General features: G+C 42.4%; 1 long non-coding RNA gene across 1 annotated transcript; it reads right to left on the reverse strand.

Annotated features, from left to right (window-relative positions):
- Positions 1-360: 360 nt before the first annotated feature.
- Positions 361-19612, reverse strand: LOC115287740. The gene is made up of 4 exons (XR_003906626.1): positions 19583-19612; positions 1689-1790; positions 823-1011; positions 361-624 (listed from the first exon to the last, which is right to left on the reverse strand). It is a non-coding gene; the product is annotated as an uncharacterized LOC115287740 (long non-coding RNA).
- Between the last annotated feature and the right edge of the window lie 712 nt (positions 19613-20324).

The following is a 20324-nucleotide window of genomic DNA, read 5'->3' on the forward strand; positions in this document are numbered from 1 at the left end:
ACAGCTGTTGCTACTCTCCAACGGGCCGGGTCAGTGACTGTACACATGTATACCCCATTACCATACTATCTTCACTAGGCTTCGAAGAGATCTGTGGTAAAGCGTAGCCGGTACTAGAAGCTGATAAATCCTGTCCGAGGTCCTAGAGGTTATTCACGATTAGAGTGCTGCAAGAATAGACAGAATGATCTGCTTCTTCGGGTGCCAGGGTCGCAGTGGGGACCTTCACTTGCCTGAGGAGTGAAGAGCCGGGGGGTCTTCCACGAAGGCCAGCGCCACGGGAATTGTTCAGCATGTGAAAAAGCCGTGATTGTAGTCAAGAAGGAAAACCAAAGCCTGAGCTAAATAAGCTGAGCTGAGCACTGGGTTGGAAAGGTAGGAGTGGGCCACGACCCAGGAGAGGCCTGAGCAGGTGGCACACATGGATGGCTGAGGTGGGAGGTCAGCACCGGGGTGCGGCAGGGGCCCACTCTTCCACTGCCACTGCAGAACGAGCTGACCGTGCAAGGTCAGTAACCCTTACCACCCATCCGCACTCACACCTGCCCACAGCTTCCTGCGTGGACCCTTGCTCAGCTGTCTGTCACACCCCAGTGGCATCCCCAGCTCCGCTCTGTTTCTCACCTGTAAAGAACAAGAGAACAAAGTGGGCCGCAGAGGCTGGGCCAGGTGAGAGGCTGATCACGCCGCCCGGCAGCCGTAGGTGAGCAAGGGAACTCCAGGCCCCTGGCAGTCCGGAAGGGCCCTTGGCAGAGATGGAAGGGGCGGGTTGGGCTGGTTAGTACTTGGATGGGAGAGGGGAGGGGCAATCCTCTCACGCACCTACAAACCCCAATCCCTCGGCACACATCTCCACAGCAGCTCACTGAGCATCTTCAAAGACTTGGGGTGGTGGCAGATCAACCCCACAGATCCGAGGTTCAGTTAGTACATCCTCTCCCCTGTCTCTCATCCACCTTCCTCTCCTGACCACCAGCACCAACCGGCAGCAAAGATCACCGCGCGGCAGTTCTATATTACCAGTCGATGGAAAGATGAAAGACAATTTTGGATTACCAATAATGTATAAGACAAAAATACTGGATATTTTTCAAGACATTGTGTAATCTTTCATACAAATGTACTGCATGAATTTCCAAGCAAATAAAGCATGTAGCATCTCTCGAACTTTATTGTACTAATTAATCCAAAATGTTATCAGCTGAATTGTGTCCCCTTCCAAATGCAGATGCCGAAGCCTGAACCTCCGGTGCCTCAGAATGGAACTGTGTTTGGAGCTAGGGCCTTTATTTTTTAAGTTTACTTATTTATTTTTAGAGAGAGCGTGTGAACTGGGGGAGGGGCAGAAAGGAAGTGAGAGATGATACCAAGCAGGCTCCACACTGCCAACATAGAGCCTGACACCATTCTCGAACCCACGAATCCTGGGATCATGACCTGAGCTGAAATCAAGAGTCAGATGCTTAACTGACTGAGCCATCTGGGCACCCCTGGAGATAGGGGTTTAAAGAGGTAACGAAGTTCAAGTGGAGCGCTAATACAATTACTGACGTCTTTACAAAAAGAGGACATTAGAACACAGACAGAGAAAGATACCAAACAGGACCATGCACAGAGATGACCATCTGAACACACAGCAAGAAGGTAGTTATTATAAGCCAAGGAGAGAGACCTCAGAAGAAACTAACCTTGCCAACAGCTGGATCTCAGACTTCCAGGCTCCAGAGCAGTGAGAAGACTCTCGTCCGCTGTTTAAGTCCCCGCACTATGGTCCCTTAGGTGTGGTAGCTCTAGCAAATGAATGCAGGAAAACTATTACTATCTGAATGATCAGTTTGGGATATGCTGGAATAGCATTAATAATCATTCAATACTATTTTATTAAAATTCATTGAGGACATTGATGCATTTTTATGCACTAGTTACCTAGTAGCACTGATTTATAAGCACTAACTTTCCCAGCCTTTGTGTGAGTTTTTTGCACTGGATTCACACAAATGCTCAAATGGCCAAACCAGGCCATTACATTTGACAAACCACTGTGCATTCTCAGGCTGTCCTAATCCCCAGCGGGGGGGGGGAGGAGCTGGGGAGAAGGGGAGACCTCTGGAACCATGGTGAGTTTGTATCACGTCAATATAGCTAAGATGGAAGTAAGTTTTTAGGGAAAAGTGAGCAACCTTGGGAAGGCAGGAGTGACATGGCGGCCATGGTTGTAGAACTTCCAGGTGGGGTCGGCGCTGGGGCAACTCGCCCACAATGCTGCGCGCGTCTGCGCGTTCGCTGCTTCTCCAGCTTCTCTGCACCAAGGTTAGGTTTGTGAAAAACTCCAAGACGACGTGCACCAGCTCTTCTAAAGGTCGGCCTCATCATCGAAGTTGGAGGACTGGAGACATAAGAGGCCATCGTGGGACAGATAGGTCCCACCTGATCCGTGCAGGCTCCAATTGTCCCTCCTCACCTCACCCCCCCCCCACCCGCTTTGTATCCTTCTTCGCCTCATGAAGCCAGCCCGTCCCGTGGACTTGAGACCCGTGTCTTGACGCAGGATCCACAGATCCCACAGACTGCTTACCCAGCTCCCATAATCATGTACATTCTAATCCCTACAATAAACTCCTTGTTTCCCTCAAAGTGGTTTTGCTTCTCCAATCAAACTTTAATTGATACAGATTTTGGAACCAGAGTGGGTGCTGCTGTAAAAACCTAAAACATGTGCACTGGCTTTGGGACTGGCCTTGAAAAGTCTGTCAGCAAAGACTTAAATAAGCATGAGGAAAGTATTATTGGAATCTGAAATAAAGGAGACGTTTTTATGTAGTGGTGTAGGGAAGTTTAGCCACATGGACAGCCCTGGTAACTTGGAAAATAGAAAATGGCCCCATAAACTGTGTGATCTGGCTGAGGAAATTTCCAGGCACAGTGTTGAAAGTGCCACCTGGCCCTTTCAGCTGCCTGCAATAAAATGAGAGTTATAAAGATAAGCTGAAGAATAAACAGTTAAATATAAAGGTGACAGGACTTGCTGAGTTTGAAAACAAAATGGCTTCTCATTCCCAGGTGGCAAACAAATCTAAAATTAAGAAATGGCTTCTGGGTGCGCCTGGGTGGCTCCGTCGGTTGAGTGTCCAAGTCTTGGTTTCAGCTCAGGTCATGATCTCATGGTTTGTGAGATCAATCCCAGTGTCAGGCTCTGTGCTATTAACAGAGAATCCTCTGCTTGGGATTCTTTCTCCTTCTCTTTCTGTTCTTCACCTGCTTGTGCACATGCACGCTCTCTCTCTCAAAATAAATAAATAATCTTTAAAAGAAAAAAATGGTTTCTGGACCTGGTTCAGGTAAAGAGGGGGTGAGCAGATTCTACAGCCTTCCTCCCACTGGCTACATTTAAAAACCCTAAACAGAATACATAAAGCAACTAGGGAGGACTCTGAAGGGAAATCAGAGCAGGGGTGTTGGGGAGGGAAATAAAAACTCCAAGAAAGACCGCTAACATAGTGGGAAGTCTGGGGTGTTTTTTTTCCCACGTCTCAGGACAACCTGAAACTCAGAACAGCTTAAGTCGCACAGACAGAAAAAGACCCAAGAGAAACCCTTCCTTTCTGATCAAAAGAATAGGAAGGGGAGTCCCTGCCCGAACGAGGAGAGAGAGTCACGAGGAAACCCTCGGTTTTTGTTTCCTTCCGACCTATCCTGCTTCCATAAAGCCCCGAGCCAGAGGGGCGTGGGGGAGGGGTTTGTGGAAGAGGCATGGGTCATCGTGGCCAGAAGGCAGACTGTGGCAGACCATGTCACCAAAAGACGGCCAGAACCATGTCTCCCATTCCACCTGCTCTTTTGACAGCGTGATCTTATCGTCTCCCATTAGGAAGTGGAGTCCATATCTCTTCCCCTTAAATCTGGGTGGACCTTTGTGACTACTTCAGCCAAAAGAATATGGCCAATGCGATGCTATATAACTTTCAAGGCTAGATTATAAAAGGCAATGCAGTTTCTCTTGGTTTTTTTCTTCGTACATACGCTTGTGGAGCCCAGCTGGCAGGCCGTGCGGAAGCTCACGCACATGGAGAAGCCATGCGTGAGTGTTTCAGCAGCTGCCCCAATCAGCATTGGCCTCAGATTCCAGCCCTGCCACCATTCCACTTCAACCACACGAGGGCCCCCAAGCAAGAACTGCCTTCCAAAGCTAAATCAAGCCCTACAATTGTATGAGAAAGCAATAATAACTATTTTTGTTGTTTTATGCCACTAAAGTCGGGGTGATATGTTGCCTGGCAACAGGTAACTAGAACAAGGACCATAAAAACAACGGTCCGGGTTTCTTGTTCATCAGCTCTCGAACTTTGTTCAAGCCTACTGTCCTCTTCTCCCACTTGGAACAGCCAACCCGGCATACTGATTGGCAAAGCTTTCCCACCCTGTTGTTTTCACACCATGGTTTACACTTCTCATCTTCATCTTCAGTAGTTTACGCCTTCCTCATGGACTGGGAACCCCCATAGACCTGACATTAACCTTAGGATCCACCTTTAAACTTCACCCTTCAGATGTGGGACCAGCAAAGCAGAAAGGAAGGCCTGTCATGACTTGGGGATAATAAGGCTAGATTGTTCAGAAGCTTTGCAGCCCCTTGTGAAAGTGAGAAAGAGTAATGTGCATAATTATTGTAATTATCACACTACATAAATCTAAAGAAATGTTGTGAAAAATACAGAATAAACAATACATGGAAGAAAGAAAGTCAGAAAAAGAGAAAGGAAGAAATAAAAGGGAAATAACAAGAACATGGAAAAAACAGACACTGGGTCAGAAAAATAGCAGGGGAGAGATAAGGATCATGAGGCAAGAGATAGAAAATGAGGATGGAGACCAAGCCCAGTGCCCGATGCTCGCCAGGTATGCTAAAAGACCTGCTGAAGGCTTATGGATGTGTGTGGAGTTCAAGACAGCCATCGTGTTGTGCAGAAAATGTACTGCACTTCGCAGCATGTAATCCACACTTCATTGAAAAAGTCAACTAGAAGAAAAAAGAGTCCTAACTGGACTAATGCGTACTGATCTTACATCTCTGCTCTTAGAACAGTAAAATTCAGGTAAGTTAATATCTATCCATTATTCAGAACTATGAGATTTGGGGATGGGACCTAAAATCTTGAGTGTATTAGAGAAAGAGATGTTATAAGGAAGACTGTGCTTTCTTTTTTTTTTAATTTTTTAAATGTTTTATTTATTTTTGATACAGAGAGAGACAGACCATGAGGGGGAGTGGGGCAGAGAGAGAAGGAGACACAGAACTGGAAACGGGCTCCAGGCTCTGAGCTAGCTGTCAGCACAGAGCCTGACGCGGGGCTCGACCCCACGAATGTGAGATCATGACCTGAGCTGAAGCCAATGCTTAACCAACTGAGCCACCCAGGTGCCCCAGGAAGACTGTGCTTTCAATGGTACAGACAAGATTGATGGAACATACTGAATGATGAAAGTTGGCCTGCTGACCTCTGTTAGGATGTTAATCGTTTAAGGAAGAAAGCATACGATACCATTAAATAAATCATGCTGAAAGAAGATAGTAGTCATGACAAAGGGAGAGAAAAGAAATAACAAAGTAAGCAACGTGGTAGAAACCAACAGTCTACAGAATGTGACCCCACTTTACAGAAAGACTCCAAACCAAAGACACATGTTCTTTCTTCTCTATAGCCCTTGAAGGAGAGGAAACTATTTATTCTGCTGCTCTGAAATGGATCCCAAGAGAAGATAACACAATCAGGCTTTATTTCTGGTAGCACCCTTGTTTGAGAGGCATTTTGACAGAACATTCCAACCAGTGTGCTTGGGCAAATGGGTCACAAGTTAGCCAAAATATCGAGTCCCTGATCTCTTGGGATGGCCATGTGCAGCCCTATGCATTTATCCAAGCATGCAATATACAAATATTCTCTATCATTATTTTCTATATGTGTCCAGTGAGGTGGAGAAAGTTGAGAGACTGGGTTGTAGTTGAGTTTATTATTTATTGGTAAGGCTTTCTTGTAGGTAGCTAGTCTATGTATAATCTATCCTGATTCCAAACTGGTTAAGAAGAAGGGAAATCCACTTCAAAGTACTTTATCATCCTTGTGGAGCCCTCCCTCCAACCTGGGCTTTAGCCCCCAAATTCACATGGGGAGAAGTACACCAAGGTCCAAGGGAAGGATGATGGAGCAAAGGCCCATTTGTCACTGATCAGCTAAGTGACTTTGGGCAAATTACAAATATCATCTAATGAAATCCCTTCACTGCATCAATGAGGAAAGCTAGATTGGGGTTAAATAGCTCGAAATATCAAAGCGATGGCTAGCGCTAATACTGAGACTAGACCCCCACATTCTCTCCAATGCTGGTATGAGGCTATTGTGCTTGAACCAGACTACTGCCCTACATACCACAAGCAAATCACCCATTCGAACAGAAGAAAAAAGCACCATGTCCCCTGTCGCTAAGGGAAATCAGCAGGGCTGCAGTCCAAGAAGACTGGCTGGCCACCAGGCGGGATGGTCAGAATGAGCAAAGGGCCTTGGCATGGTCATCACATTTAAAGACCAGAGTTCTGCTTCGCTGACCCAGAAACCCGAGTCAGTTGCCTCCTGGGAGGACAGACTCTCACCAGCTATCCCCAAAGGCCTGTAATATAAACCAGAACACCAACTTATTACTTTGTAAGGAGGAATAGGTCTTCCCAAAGACTAGTTACTCCATCTTCAGCAGCCCCTTCCAATCATCCAGGTCCCTTTGGGGCTACCTGATGGGTGTGAAATCAGAGCACCCCAAGCTCCGTGCATCCTGCCCACAATAGGGGATTGGTGACTGCCACTTACTTCTCTCCCCTCATCCCCACTGCCGAATTCCCCTGTCCAGCTCCTTGCTTGAGAGGGTGTCTCTCAGCCATCTCTCTCCTATGACACTCACCCTTCCCTAGATAGAGCAAATGCTAGTCTGGCTTCCCTCCCTGTCTGATACTTCCTCACTTAGTCCCAGAGGTTAACTTTAATCTCCAAGTTGCATCTTATTTTTACCCCATGCGCTGACTGCAGAGTCTGCTGAAAGCAATGCCTAGCGCCTGGTTTGGGTACCACCCAAAGAATTCTCATGGACCATATTTTGGGAAATCACGAAGGTTAACACACATTATAGTTGCTCATGTGATATTTTCACATGAGCCCATGTGCCATAGGGCTGATTTTGCTGCACTGAAACACTTTAGCATAATTTCTCCACTTCTTCTCACCCCCACCTCCCTTAGTCCACTTTCCTTTTTTTTTCTTTTTAACCTTTTGGCTACTTTTCTCCTCCATATTTGTACATGGCACTCATGCACCACTATTAGCTGTGCTAACTAACGGCCTCAATTCCTTGTGGAGAGCACCAGAGATGAAATCCTTTTTTTTGGTGCAGAGCTCCATTGCTGATTCTTGGCCATGAGACTTCGTGGGGCCTCAGTTTCCTCACCTGCGAAATGGTGACAGTCACTTTTGTCACCTGTCTTCTTCACAAGATTACTGTGAAATTCAAATAAGATAATATAGCTAAAAATACTGTGAAAGCCTTGGCAAGCCACACAAACGTATGGAAAACAGGAGTAATTTGCAACACAAATAATTGGGCATTCATGTTCATTCATTTAAATGTGGCTTTGTTCCTGTCGTGTATCTAATTAAATCAAGAAAAATGTCAGGTGTAAAATTCTTAGGGACCAGGATTATACTTTTGCAGGGCAAGAGAAATATGCCCTCAAATGCCTTGGAAATATAATTAATTTGATTGTCTATGCTTTAGGATTAAAGCTCTACCTGGAATTCTTATGGCTTTTAATCTTTCCAACCATTTTGATGCTAATGGAGGAAAGTTCAGCAGGAATGAATATTCTAAATATATATTACTTTGTTTAATGAGTATCTTCATTAATAGTTATGGCTCATCACGTGACCGGCTTTTTCAAAAGCAAGAGTAGGCGGATGGCAAGCAAACCCCGGTGCTTGCTTGGAGAAGAAAACTTGGAGACCCAAATAAGTAAATTTAATTAGAGATTCCACATGGAATGATTGCAGGATGCAGGCAAATTTCACCCTGCCACAGCAGGGGGGGGTTTGTCCTGGGGTGTAACATTTCCAGGGCCCTTGTTCACAGGGGCCAGTTTCGCCTACTGCCTAGATGCTTTTGCAGCTGCTGTAAGGTGTAGAGATTTCATTTTCAACACAGAATATTATAGAGCTCCTTTAATAACCTGCAGCTGTTTGACCTCTCCAGGTGCAAGAGGTTGAATGGTGTGTGTTGTCCCTGGAGCTACTTCAAAACCAAAGCAACATATTTTCCATTTCTAAGAATCTGTGAAGGGCCAACAGATTGGTGGAACTTTAAATATTTCTCCAATGAAGCCCCAGAACTATAGAGTCAGTTTTGAACGTGAAAACGAAGGGACCATAAGTTAGCAGAATTACTCTGAAAAAAAAAAAGCTGTTCTTGAGATGACAAAGCTCTCTGTTTAGAGCAGCCTTCAGGCCTCTTTCTGAATAAGGAAACACCTGCACGCAGGGGGAGTACAAAGCCCACATTACCTTCAGGCAGAATGAGAGGGGAAGGGTTGTGGAATTTTCTGCGCTGTTATCCAACGGTTAACATCTGGGAGCAAATGCCCGACGAACAAATATTATACACAGAGGATAGACAACGAATTGTTAGCTGAATGAATTAATTAGTGAACACCATAAATTTAATAACATTTTAACTTTAAGGAGGATTTCCTTTATAAAACTTCATCTGAGTTCAAGTTTTTCCTTCAAATTCTAAAAATACATGGGCACAAGGTTGGACACCATTCTGGGAGGGGCACCCATAGATGTGAGGAGGGTGGGGCGTGTACCTGTCTGGCAGCCAGATTGGTTGGACCAAACATGACTTGACAAGCTAGATTAGTGGAACCAATGGGATGAGAGAGGTCCCACCAGATAGCCCTTATATCCTATGTGCTTTTCTATCCGTGCATTTTAGAAGGAGCCATTAGACCCTGGATTACTGCTAGGCTATCATTTTTTTCCTTTTCCAGTTGTTCAGGATTGACCACACTAGAGTTGGTTACATTCCAAAGACATCCACCGAATATCTATAACACTAAGTATAAAACAATGGTATTTAGTTGTGTTCTAGAGGAATATTAGGGCAATGGTTATAGATTCTAGAATTAGGAAAAGAAATAATGGGTATGATGGCCATTGTCTTTTAGTATCTATTCAACCCCTTTGTCTTGCTTTTGTTTCTGTCATAAAAATAGAATAGAAAGAAAATATCAAGGTCTTGTTTTTGCCCTTGGTTGGTCATATTTATCCATTTTTCTCCTCCCAGATAAGACCCAGGTGGCAAGTGGCAACTTTCAGAAAAATATTTACTTTCCACTGAACCAAGATGTCCTTGACTGAGGTGACCCTTGGGGCCTAGGATGCAAGGCTATAGGAGAATATTTGGTTCACAGAAATCCTACAGCTGACTCCTCCTCTCTCCTTGTTTCAAAACCCGAAGACTTTATTCAGAAGAATAGACCCTGGGGTTTGTCATATTGTAATGTTCACAGAAAACCAGATGTGGGCCTGGTAAAGCCAACTTTGCTGGGTTTTCTCATGTGAGTGCTAACTAGTATCGATGTTCCTTTAGTGCCACACAGCCTACAAACACGATGGTAGTGGAGCCTGCAGTGTCACTCAGAGCTGGGCACCGAGATCCCAAGCAAATGTCTCACCTCAGAGCTGTGACTCACAGGCACGTGTAGAGTGTCTGAATCTTGTTGCATTTGCACAAGACCTGAGGGGCAGCTCCTTCAACTATAAAAGGAGTGACAACTAGGGATCCTGGCTAGGTACACTAAATGACGTGGAAAAGAAGGACAATGGGGCGGGGAAAGGGAACAATCCTCCCTCTACCCCTTTCCTCTGTACCTAACCTCATAGCCTCTCCACAATCACAGGCCACTGCATTCTTTGGTCTCTTGGAACACCTCCTGCTTACGGATGCCTTTGCTATGCTGAATGGTTGATCCAAACTGGAACCACTTGTCTTTTCTACTCTCTGCATCTCAAACATGTCTGAGCTGCTTTCTAGTATGATCACTATTGTACGGATGGAACCCAACCACGTTGCTGTGCCTCTTTTTTCAGCTTCTCTTCATTACAAACTTTTTCCTCCTAACACTTGTGAGGGTGCGGTGCATAAATGTACATGTGAATTTTTTGTTGATCAGAATCGAGAAGGATGAAGCATCAAAGATGTCCCAGTTTTGAATATGCGATATCAGCAGAGATTTCAGTGTACCTCTACCAGAAAAAGTGAGACTCTGTGCATTCCAGCCTCCATCACCTTTGTAGTCCCTCCTTCCGGTCATTCCTGTGAGCTCAGACTGATGGCCAGTCCTCAAAGACTGTCCTTGAGTGAAACTGAGATACTAAGGTACGGTTTTGAAACGTGGACTTTCCTATTCAGGACTTCCCAAGCCATTCCTGTCCCACCCCACTTGGGGGAGTACAGATAGATTCACTTACTAAAACAGTGAGGCAAGTGCCCACAGCTGGCCAAGCTGAGCTGTTTCTGAAGCTCAGAGCAGCTATGACTCATGCCTCCTACAGTCCGTTAATGTCTCACTCTGACTCCTACAAACCCACTTATTTTCAAATTTGCTCAATAACCATGACATTCAAAGGCAACCTGCTCGATGCACAAGATACCAAGAAAACACACAGTGAGACTTGAAGGTCCACAGAAGAAATGATGACCATGGAAAGAGGACTATTTTCTTGGACTGTGGGTGGTAAGAAATAGCAACTATACAACAGCAAGTTTTAGGACATGTGCTGTCCTGCCCAATTAAGGGAATGCAGTCATCCTAACTGGTGTTTTTCAGGAAGTCACACTAGATTTTAATTGAATTTGCAGGCTCCTGCATGATTAGAAACATAATACTTTGGTGCCCAAGGTGCCCAAGGTGCTCAAGACTGAGCTGGTAAGAATGAGCTAAAATGGTTTTTGGCCATACAGCAGTGATGTTCAAACTTACACTCCCTGTGACACTTTCAGGACCTGTTGCCAAAGTCACAAAAGGAAAGTTAAAAAAAAAAAATCCAGAGAAGGTTCTAGTCTTCCTGGCATGGTTTCAACTGCCAGTGCAATAAAAAATGCAATGAAAGCTTAAAGCAGATTTGCAGCTACATTTAAGAGACACTCTGGGGAAGAAATGACAAAAAGAAATCATTAGTTTGGTGCAGAGTCACCAAGTAGCAGGCAGCATCAGCTCCTCCCATCCTTCCAGATGATACCATGAATTTAAAGGGGTCTTAGTTGTTCATCCATTGCTGAGTTTACATCCTACACCTGCCTTTATGCAGAGTACAGGGACTCCAGAAGCCTCCAATACCTTGCAAAGAGGGAATATTTAACAGATTCATTCAACAAGTATCTGTTGAGTGCCTACCATGTTTCAGCACAAAGACACAAGGAGTTATGCTAACAATAGTTGGTGTGGGTACCAGCCCCATAAAATTAACCACTGGAATCTTCATGGGAACCTCAAAGATACATATTCAACAGGAACCCATATTAAAACTATAACTTATTTTCTAAGTTGTGGATATTTTCATGTCTTTGCATTGAAACGTTAGATCAACATGGACTACCGCCTTTTACTTTACACTGAGGTATGGATGCCCATATGCAACTCTCAGCAGAAGGCTTACTGAGATGTCTGTCAGAGCAGCTCTGCAACCTCATATTTAAACCTGAACTCATTGTCTTCCCTCCAAATCTGTATGTCAGCTGGTGGCAGTCAATCACCCAAATCCAAACCTGTGAATCACTCTCAGCTTCCTTTACACTCTCACTTCCAAGATCCAATCAATCATTACATCACATTACTTCAACCTTTTAAGCAATACTCAAAAACCATACGTGATCTCTTCTGTAGACATCATACCAGACTTTCATAGATGGGTACTACTATTACCACCCCATTTAATAGATGAACAAACAGAACTGAAGAGCTTAAATAACTTGCCTAATACTCAATAGTATATGGCAAAGTCGATATTTAAGCTCAAGTCTCTCCCATTCCACAGACCAGGAATCATTAGCCCTTGCCTCTAATTTAGCAATCCCTGCCCCGGTGTAAGCTTTATCTCTCCTTCTGTCCTCTTATTCTCTTCTTTCCCCAGTTCCTTTTTTACCTTCATTATATTTTTTAAAAGTCAAGTGTATAAAGGTATTATATGTAAAAATAAAATCTACCCCTCTTCAGTACTGTTTTAACTATAAACCCAATTTCTTTAACAATAGAAGACTGTTCAGGTTATCTGTTTCTTCTTGAGGGAGCTTTAATAGTTTGGGGTTTTCCCCCTCAAATAAATGTGTCCATTATATCTATCAAGTTATTGGCATGTTGATGACAGTACTTCTTTAAGAACTAATCTTTTTCATATCTGTAGGATTTGTAGTGATGCTCCTCTTTCATTCCTCATATTGCTCACTTATATGTTTGTTGTATTTCTTCTTAATCAGTCCAGCAAGAGGTTTTATCAATCGTATGGATTTTTTCAAAGAAACAGTTTTTTTGTTTTATTTTCTCTATCCCCACCCACCCTGTTTTCTAGAACGTTGATTTCTGCTCTTATTTTTATTATTTCTTTTTGTCTGCTTGCTTTGAACTTAATTTGTTCTTGCTCTTTAGGTTTTATCTTAGGGTGAAAGCTTAGGTTAATAATTTGAGATTTTCTTTCCCAAAATAAGCTTTTAATGCCATAAAATTCCTGTAAGCCCTGCTTTACCTGTATCATAGAAATTTGATATGTATGTCATATAAATCCATTCATATTATAATTAGGTTATGATTTTAATTAATTGATGGATTATAATATTTTCTCGTTCTCCTTGTGATGTCTTCTTTAACATAGGTTATTTAGACAGGTGTTGATTAATATTCTGATATTTGAAGTTTTTCCAGGTATCTTTCTGTTATTGATTCATAGTTTAATTTTATGTGACAAGAAAACTTACCTTGTATGAATTTCGGCATTCTGTGCTTTTCTCCTCAAAAGTACACTCTAAATGAAGAATCTCTCTCCACATTGCCATGGAGTGATCCCCAGAATACATTGTGAAAAAAGCAAGGTAGAAATACAACCTGTATCCATTTTTTAATTAAATAATTTTTTGAAATTAAAACAAAAATTTAATTTTTAAAAATATTTATTCACAAAGAGTGCGAATGGGTAAGGGGCAGAGAGAGCGAGACACAGAATCCAAAAGTAGGCTCCAGGCTCTGCACTGCCAGCACAGTCCCATGGGCTCAAACTCATGAACTGTGAGATCATGTTCTCAACCAAAGCCGGACGCTTAACTGACTGAGTCACACAGATGCCCCCAGTTTGTATATGTTTTTAAGTGGAATGATAAACCACAAAATTAATAAAATGATTCCCTATAGAATGGATTGAGGGAACCACTTAGAAGTGAAGGGTAGAGATTAGATTTCTTCAAATATGACTTGTTTTGTAGATTTTACTTTAGAAGTATGACTATAAAACAAGATTGAATTAGAGTAAGAGGAAAATAATTCTTAAAATAAAAACCAATATGATCACAAAATCATATGGACTAGCAAAATGGTTTTTCCACAATGCTTTGTATTTGTTGATAGAAATAAATAAGGGCTCCCTTTAAACCTTCTTAAAAGTATTGTGCCTTAACATGATTAACTAGTTTTTGTCTGGGAGCCAGAGTATAAAGAGGGAAATATAAACCCTAAATCTTATATATGTTTTTAATGTTTATGTATATTTTTTGAGAGAGAGGGAGAGAGAGTGAAAGTGGGGGAAGGCCGAGAGAGAGGGAGACACAGAATCCAAAGCAGGTTCCAGGCTCTGAGGTGTCAGCACAGAGCCTGATGCGGGGCTTGAACTCACAAGCCAAGCTGTGAGATTATGACCTGAGCCGAAGTCAGATGCTCAACTGATTGAGCCACCCAGGTGCTCCCTAAACCCTAAATCTTAAAGAAGACATCTTGTAATGAGAAATACCTATTTATTCATCCTTCTCTTGAGCAAAAATTGTAAATTTCTATTTTTTGTAAAGAAAGTAAGTCTAACTATATCATTTCTCTAAAACCCTCAAGGACTCCCCATTGCTAACTTGAATAAGTATGATACACATGCCCTGGGGGGTATATGAGATGACTATCAGTCGTCCGTGGATAAGTATTTTCTAAATTTTTACCTATAATCCATTTATTGTAAATGGATTATAAAAAATAAAGAAGCATGACAAAATAAAACTAGCATGACAAAACTGATTTCAGGGACATTACACTAAGCAAGATGAAGTAAACAGCTGATTTTAATATTTAATAAATAATATTACAGAGACCACACGGATAAGGCTAAAGATTTGGAAAGCCTGGGGGGAAAAGAAGACGTTTTAGTAACAGTGCCTAACAAGATGAAATTCAAGTTTTTCCACATGGCACACGGGTCGTTATCTCTCCAACCTCATTTCTTGCCACTTCTTGCCCAGATTTTATGCCTCAGTAACAAACACCAAATATCAGTGGTTTTCCACTCTCCAAACTGTGTCTGGTCTTCCCATTCCTGGCCTTGCCTTCGCACCGCCCTCCCAGATCAGCCTTTCAAGCAGCTTTCAGGCAGATGGTATGTCTACACTTCTGTTATAACTGCACCTGCCCACAGTGTATGGTAATGAGGTCTTTGTATGTTTTTAACCCACGGGATTAGGAGCTCCCAAGGGCAAGGATTGTTTTATTCATCTTTGTATCTCCAGTACCAGCACAGTGATTATTAACTCGAAATTGTCTTGCATAAAACCTAGAGTCAGCGTAGAATATGCTTAGTCATAAAATGGTAGTGCTTTTATTGAATCTCTCCTACGTGTAAGGCAGCGTACCAGACAATTGGGATCAAAGTAGAATAAAAATAAACCCCTCTAGGTGGCTTATAATGATCTCATTTGATCCTCAGAATGCTTTTATGAGTCAGGAATTATTCTCTATCTTATAGATGAGAAATTTGAGGCTCAGAGTAACAGCAATATAACATAATGGTTAGAAGAATAGGGTCTGCCTTTAAAAAGCCTGTATACAAACCCATTTAATAGCTCTGAATGGGCTAGTTAGCCTCTCTAAATCTGGGTTTCCTCTTCTGTGAAATGGAATAATAATAACAATGTCTATCTCTAAGGGTTGATTTCAGAGTTAAATGAGATGGTGCTGATAAGGAAGCTTGAACAGTGTATTTATACATACATTAAACCTAGTTATATATATATCACATTTCAAAATGTGTATCTATCTCTGTGTATCACAACAATTATAACATAATATAAAAAAGACTTATGTGTGGCTTCGTGGTCTGCCTCAATAATAGAAGATGTTAATAAATTATAGCCACAAGTAATTTAAAAGCAACTTAGATCTTTGTATCATCTTTCGAAAATGACAAAGAGGATTTCACCCATAACACACAATAAATTGTCTGTAATATCCTTCTCATTTAGCATGAGTCAGCCCCAAACCCTATTGAACAAAGCATGTAATACCTCCAATCTTTGTCTCCCTAGGTCTTAACCTTTCCCCCTTCCCCCAAAGAAAACAAAACAAAACTCTCTCTTCAAACACAGCCTGGGCTGCCTTTTTTCTTTCTGCCTCTCTCACTTCCCCTGCCAAATCCATGCTTTCCCCCAAGTAACTTTCTCCCCTTTCCACTGTAAATCAATTTTGTTGTGAACCTAAAACGGTTCTAAAAAATAAAGTCTATATTTTTAAAAAGTCCTCAGAGCTTTCTCAGTTTATATGCTGCATCACAATTTTTTTGGCGTGGTCTGGGCAAAACTGGCTGTGTTACTCAGTAGAGGAAGAAAATAATAATGGCTAGCATTTTTTTGACATTTCTCATACGACGAACATTGTTCTGAGTATTTTATACATTATCTCACTTAGTCTGGCCCTCCCCTAGGTCATGTGTAGGGTCCAGTTACCAAGATGGCAAGGACATTCTGTGTGGTAGTACAAGTGTTCATTATCCTGACTGTGATAGTGGTTACCTAAGTGTCTATGTGTTAAAATTCATTGAATGTATTCCCCCAGAAAGTCCATTTCACTCTGAGAGGATTGAAGAAGAGAGGAGGAGGAAGGGGAGCAGAGGATGAGGAAGAGGAGAGGGGGAGTAGGGGATGGGAGGAGACAAAGCAAAGTTGTTTCAACACTTAGACAATTTCTCCCATCCAATGTGAATATAATTGAAACCGACCCAAAAATCAGAAAGTGAAAAGTCTAGGCTCTCTCCTCTCGAGGAGAGTACTACACAGGATCACGTTGTGACAAGCAAGGGCTCCCTTTACCTTCCACTTCCCTACAGAGCATCTGCACCCCTTGCTGGGCCCCCCATCCCCCAACGCAAGTCCGCAAGTCCGGGAGTAAGGCACCTATGGGCTTGTGCTGCCCTCCTCCCAGGCCCACAGGACCCGCCATAGGCCACATCCAGGCCCACCGCCTCGGGGTTCCTGCCCTGGGCAGCCCTGCCCATTCCACAGCGATAGTCCCGGACTCCTTATCAACACTCATCTCCTGGACCCGAGGTTCTGCCCACAGGTCATATCCTGTGCCATAGCAGGAGGGCTCTGCCATGCGTACCAAATGGAGGTGTTAATAACCAAGAATGATGGAATGGGCTAGAAGTATCAGTCAGGGGTAGGCAGATAATGGGGAGGCTTGGGGCAGGGAAGCTGTCACAACATTCCACTCATTCCTAGTAGGTCCTGCCCATTCTGGCCTCCAAATATAAACAAGCCACCACAGAAAGATGTTATTGCTTTTCTTAAAAGTATTTAGAATAGTGAGAGAGGCTGTATGTGGCGGGGGTGAGGCAGGGGACAGAGGTCTAGAACTCTCTGTACCTTCTGCTCAGTTTTGCTGTGAACATGAAAATGCTCTGAAAAATAAAGTTTATTAAAAAAAGAAGTCTTCAGAACCTTCTCTGTATATATGTCGCATCGCAATTCTTCAACCAGTCTGGGTAAAACTGACTTTATTACTCAATAGAGTAATAATAAAATGATAACAGCTAGGAGTTGGGGAATTAAAAAAAATTTTTTTTACATTTATTTATTTTTGAGAGCCAGAGAGAGACAGAGCGTGAACAGGGGAGGGACAGAGAAAGAGGGAGACACAGAATTCAAAGCAGGCTCCAGGCTGCCGGTAGTCAGCACAAAGCCGGAAGCAAGGCTCGAACTCACAAACTGAGTTCATGACCTGAGCCGAGGTTGGACAGTCAGCCGCCCCAGAGGTAGATACTATTATTGTCTTCGTTTTACAGTGAAGAAATGGAGGTCAAAAGAGGTCAGAGCCACCTGCTGTGGCAGACATGGAGATGCGCCACCCAAGTGCCTAGTCGAGTGGCTCACCTATCTGGGGACAGAGCAGAGCAGTCAGCCTTCTGCTGTCACAGATTGAAGTCGGTGTATAAAGGCCTGGCCATTCCAGTTCAGTGAAGGACACTGACAGTCCAGAGCTCCCTGCAGGGGTGACCAGGACTGTGTCAGACCTGCGTCCCATTCCTACCCTTTCCTCCACTCAGCCCTGCTTCTGCTGAGTTTCATAAGTGCTGATCCTCAGTAAACATCCTATACCCCAAACCCTGTATTCCTATCCTTTCAGGAGGACTCAACTGACAACAGTGGCCAGAGGTCACTCTACAGCAAAGTGGCAACACCGTGAGTCAAATCCTAGGTGTCTGATGCTCTTAAGCACTGGGATGTGCTGCTTCCGAATATGGAAACAAACATAGAACATCCATAGCAGTGGTTGAAACCATGACTTGGAATATCGGAAGCTTTGTTTTTAATTCTTTATAATGGCTTTATTGAGCTATGACTCACATAACATGCAATTCATCTTTTTCAACTATACACAAACAGTTTTTAGTATATTCACAAAGCTGTGCAGCCATCATCGCCACCTAATTCCAAAACATTTCATCACCCCAAAAAGAAACCTTGTACCCATATGCAATCACTCTCCATTTTCTTTATTTGGTTCCCCTAAACAATAATTTATGTAGTCAATCTGTTTTCATGGGTTGGGATATCTGTTTACTATCATCGAAGGTACACACTTTCCTAATTTGACTCTCTTTCAAAGTATCAAAGGCATAAACATGTTCACAGTTTGTTCCATAGTCTCTTCGTGGGTTTGAGCCCCGCGTCAGGCTCTGTGCTGACAGCTAGCTCAGAGCCTGGAGCTTGTTTCAGATTCTGGGTCTCCCTCTCTCTCTGACCCTCCTCTGCTCATGCTGTCTCTCTCTCTCTCTCAAAAATAAATAAAAACATTAAAAAAGTTTAAAAAAACAAAAACAAAAAACCAAAATGGAATATTATGCATCCACTAAAGGCCAAATAGCAGCAAGGAACATGTCTGATATAATACTAACCATAGAGGCAGAATGCAAAATTATACCTACAACTATGTAAAATAAGTACATATGGATAAAGAGCAAAAGAAAATGGGGGCAAATGAAACAATTGCTACAACAGGATGTTGGAACTGTGAATTATTTTTATTCTTCGAGTTCCTTTATTATGTCAACATGTGGCCCTTACAACAATTAGAATTGAAGGGAAGTATGCATATATCAAATCTTGCCAGCAAAACTTTTCATTCAGAAGGGAGGTGGCTTAGCATACAATTCTCGTTAAGAGCAAAGACTTTGATTAGTATTAATGTGGTAAATATTTTTCATTATTTTGTTAATCTATTTGTATCTTGGCATGTGAAGTGTGATTCTTGTAGGTAGCATATAATTGAGTTTAAACTCAGATGCCACAAAACAAATTCTACTTTATCCATTTTGAAAATCTGTTAAATTTAGACCATTTACATTTAATTTGATTACTTATATGATTATGTTCACATTTATCATTTTTCTGTGTTTTAAACTTGTCCCATCAGTTTTCCCCTTTTTCTTTTTTCAGGCTTCTTTTGATTTTAATAAGTATATTTTTTATGATTTCATTTGACTGCTTTGCTACTTTGTTATAACTCTGTTTTATTATTGTTGTGGTTGCTTTAGACATCTTAACTTACCACACTCTGTCTTCAGGTGATATTATACCAGCTTATATAGAAGAATCTAAAAATAACACACTTCCATGTCTCCTCTCTTATCCTTTCTGCCATTATGATCACATAGTTTAGTTTTATATATGTTGTAGCCCTATATGAGTTAGTTTTTAACAGTCAGTCATCTTTTAGTGAGATTTAAGCACTTTTTAAACTGTTATATCTTTACCCATGTAGTTTCTTCCTGTCTTTGCTTAGACCCACCTTTCCAACTGTTAACATTCTTCTTCCTTCTCTTTGAAAAGCTACCCTTACTGTTTCTTGTAGTGTGTGTCTGCTGGTGATGATTCTTTCAGCTTTGTATATCTGAAAAAATCTTTGTCACACTTTCATATTTCAAAGGTAGATTAGGTATAGAATTCCAGGCAATCTTAAACATTTTATTACCTTAAAAATGGCATTCCTCTGGGGCGCCTGGGTGGCTCAGTCGGTTAAGCCTCCGGCTTCGGCTCAGGTCAGATCTCACGTTCGTGGGTTCGAGCCCCGCGTCAGGCTCTGTGCTGACAGCTGGCTCAGAGCCTGGAGCCTGCTTCCGGTTCTGTGTCTCCTTCTCTCTCTGCCCCTCCCCCTCTCATGCTCTGTCTCTCTCTGTATTAAAAATAAATAAAACATTAAAAAAAATTTTAAAAATGGCATTCCTCTGTTTTATCACTTGCATTATTTCTGGCAAGAAATATATTGTCATCCTTGCCTTTGTTCTGCTGTATGTAACATGTCTCTTTTTCTCTATTGTTTTTAAGATTATCTTTTTATTAGTAGTTTTAAGTTGCCTGGTCGTGATGTGCTCTGACGTGATTTTCATCATATTCCTTGTGCTTGGGCTTGTTGAGTGCTTTGAAACTGTGAGTTTATAGTTTTCATTAAACTTGAAAAAACTTTGGTTATTATTTCTTCAAAAATTTTTTCTGTCCAGTTCTCTCTCCCTATCACATATATATTAGGTCATTCGAAACTGTTTCACAGTTCACGGGTACTCTGTTTATTATTTTTTATGATTATTTGTCATGTTCCCGTCACTCACCCCACGTTGGGGCATCACTTATCAGGGTCCCTTGCCCCGGGGCAGCGGCGGGGCGGTAAATCTTTGTGGGTTTGTTCCTGAGGGAGGGAGAGAGAAATAGGACAGGAG

Source organism: Suricata suricatta, chromosome 1, assembly GCF_006229205.1.
Source record: "Suricata suricatta isolate VVHF042 chromosome 1, meerkat_22Aug2017_6uvM2_HiC, whole genome shotgun sequence".
In the NCBI taxonomy this organism is placed as follows: domain Eukaryota; kingdom Metazoa; phylum Chordata; class Mammalia; order Carnivora; family Herpestidae; genus Suricata; species Suricata suricatta.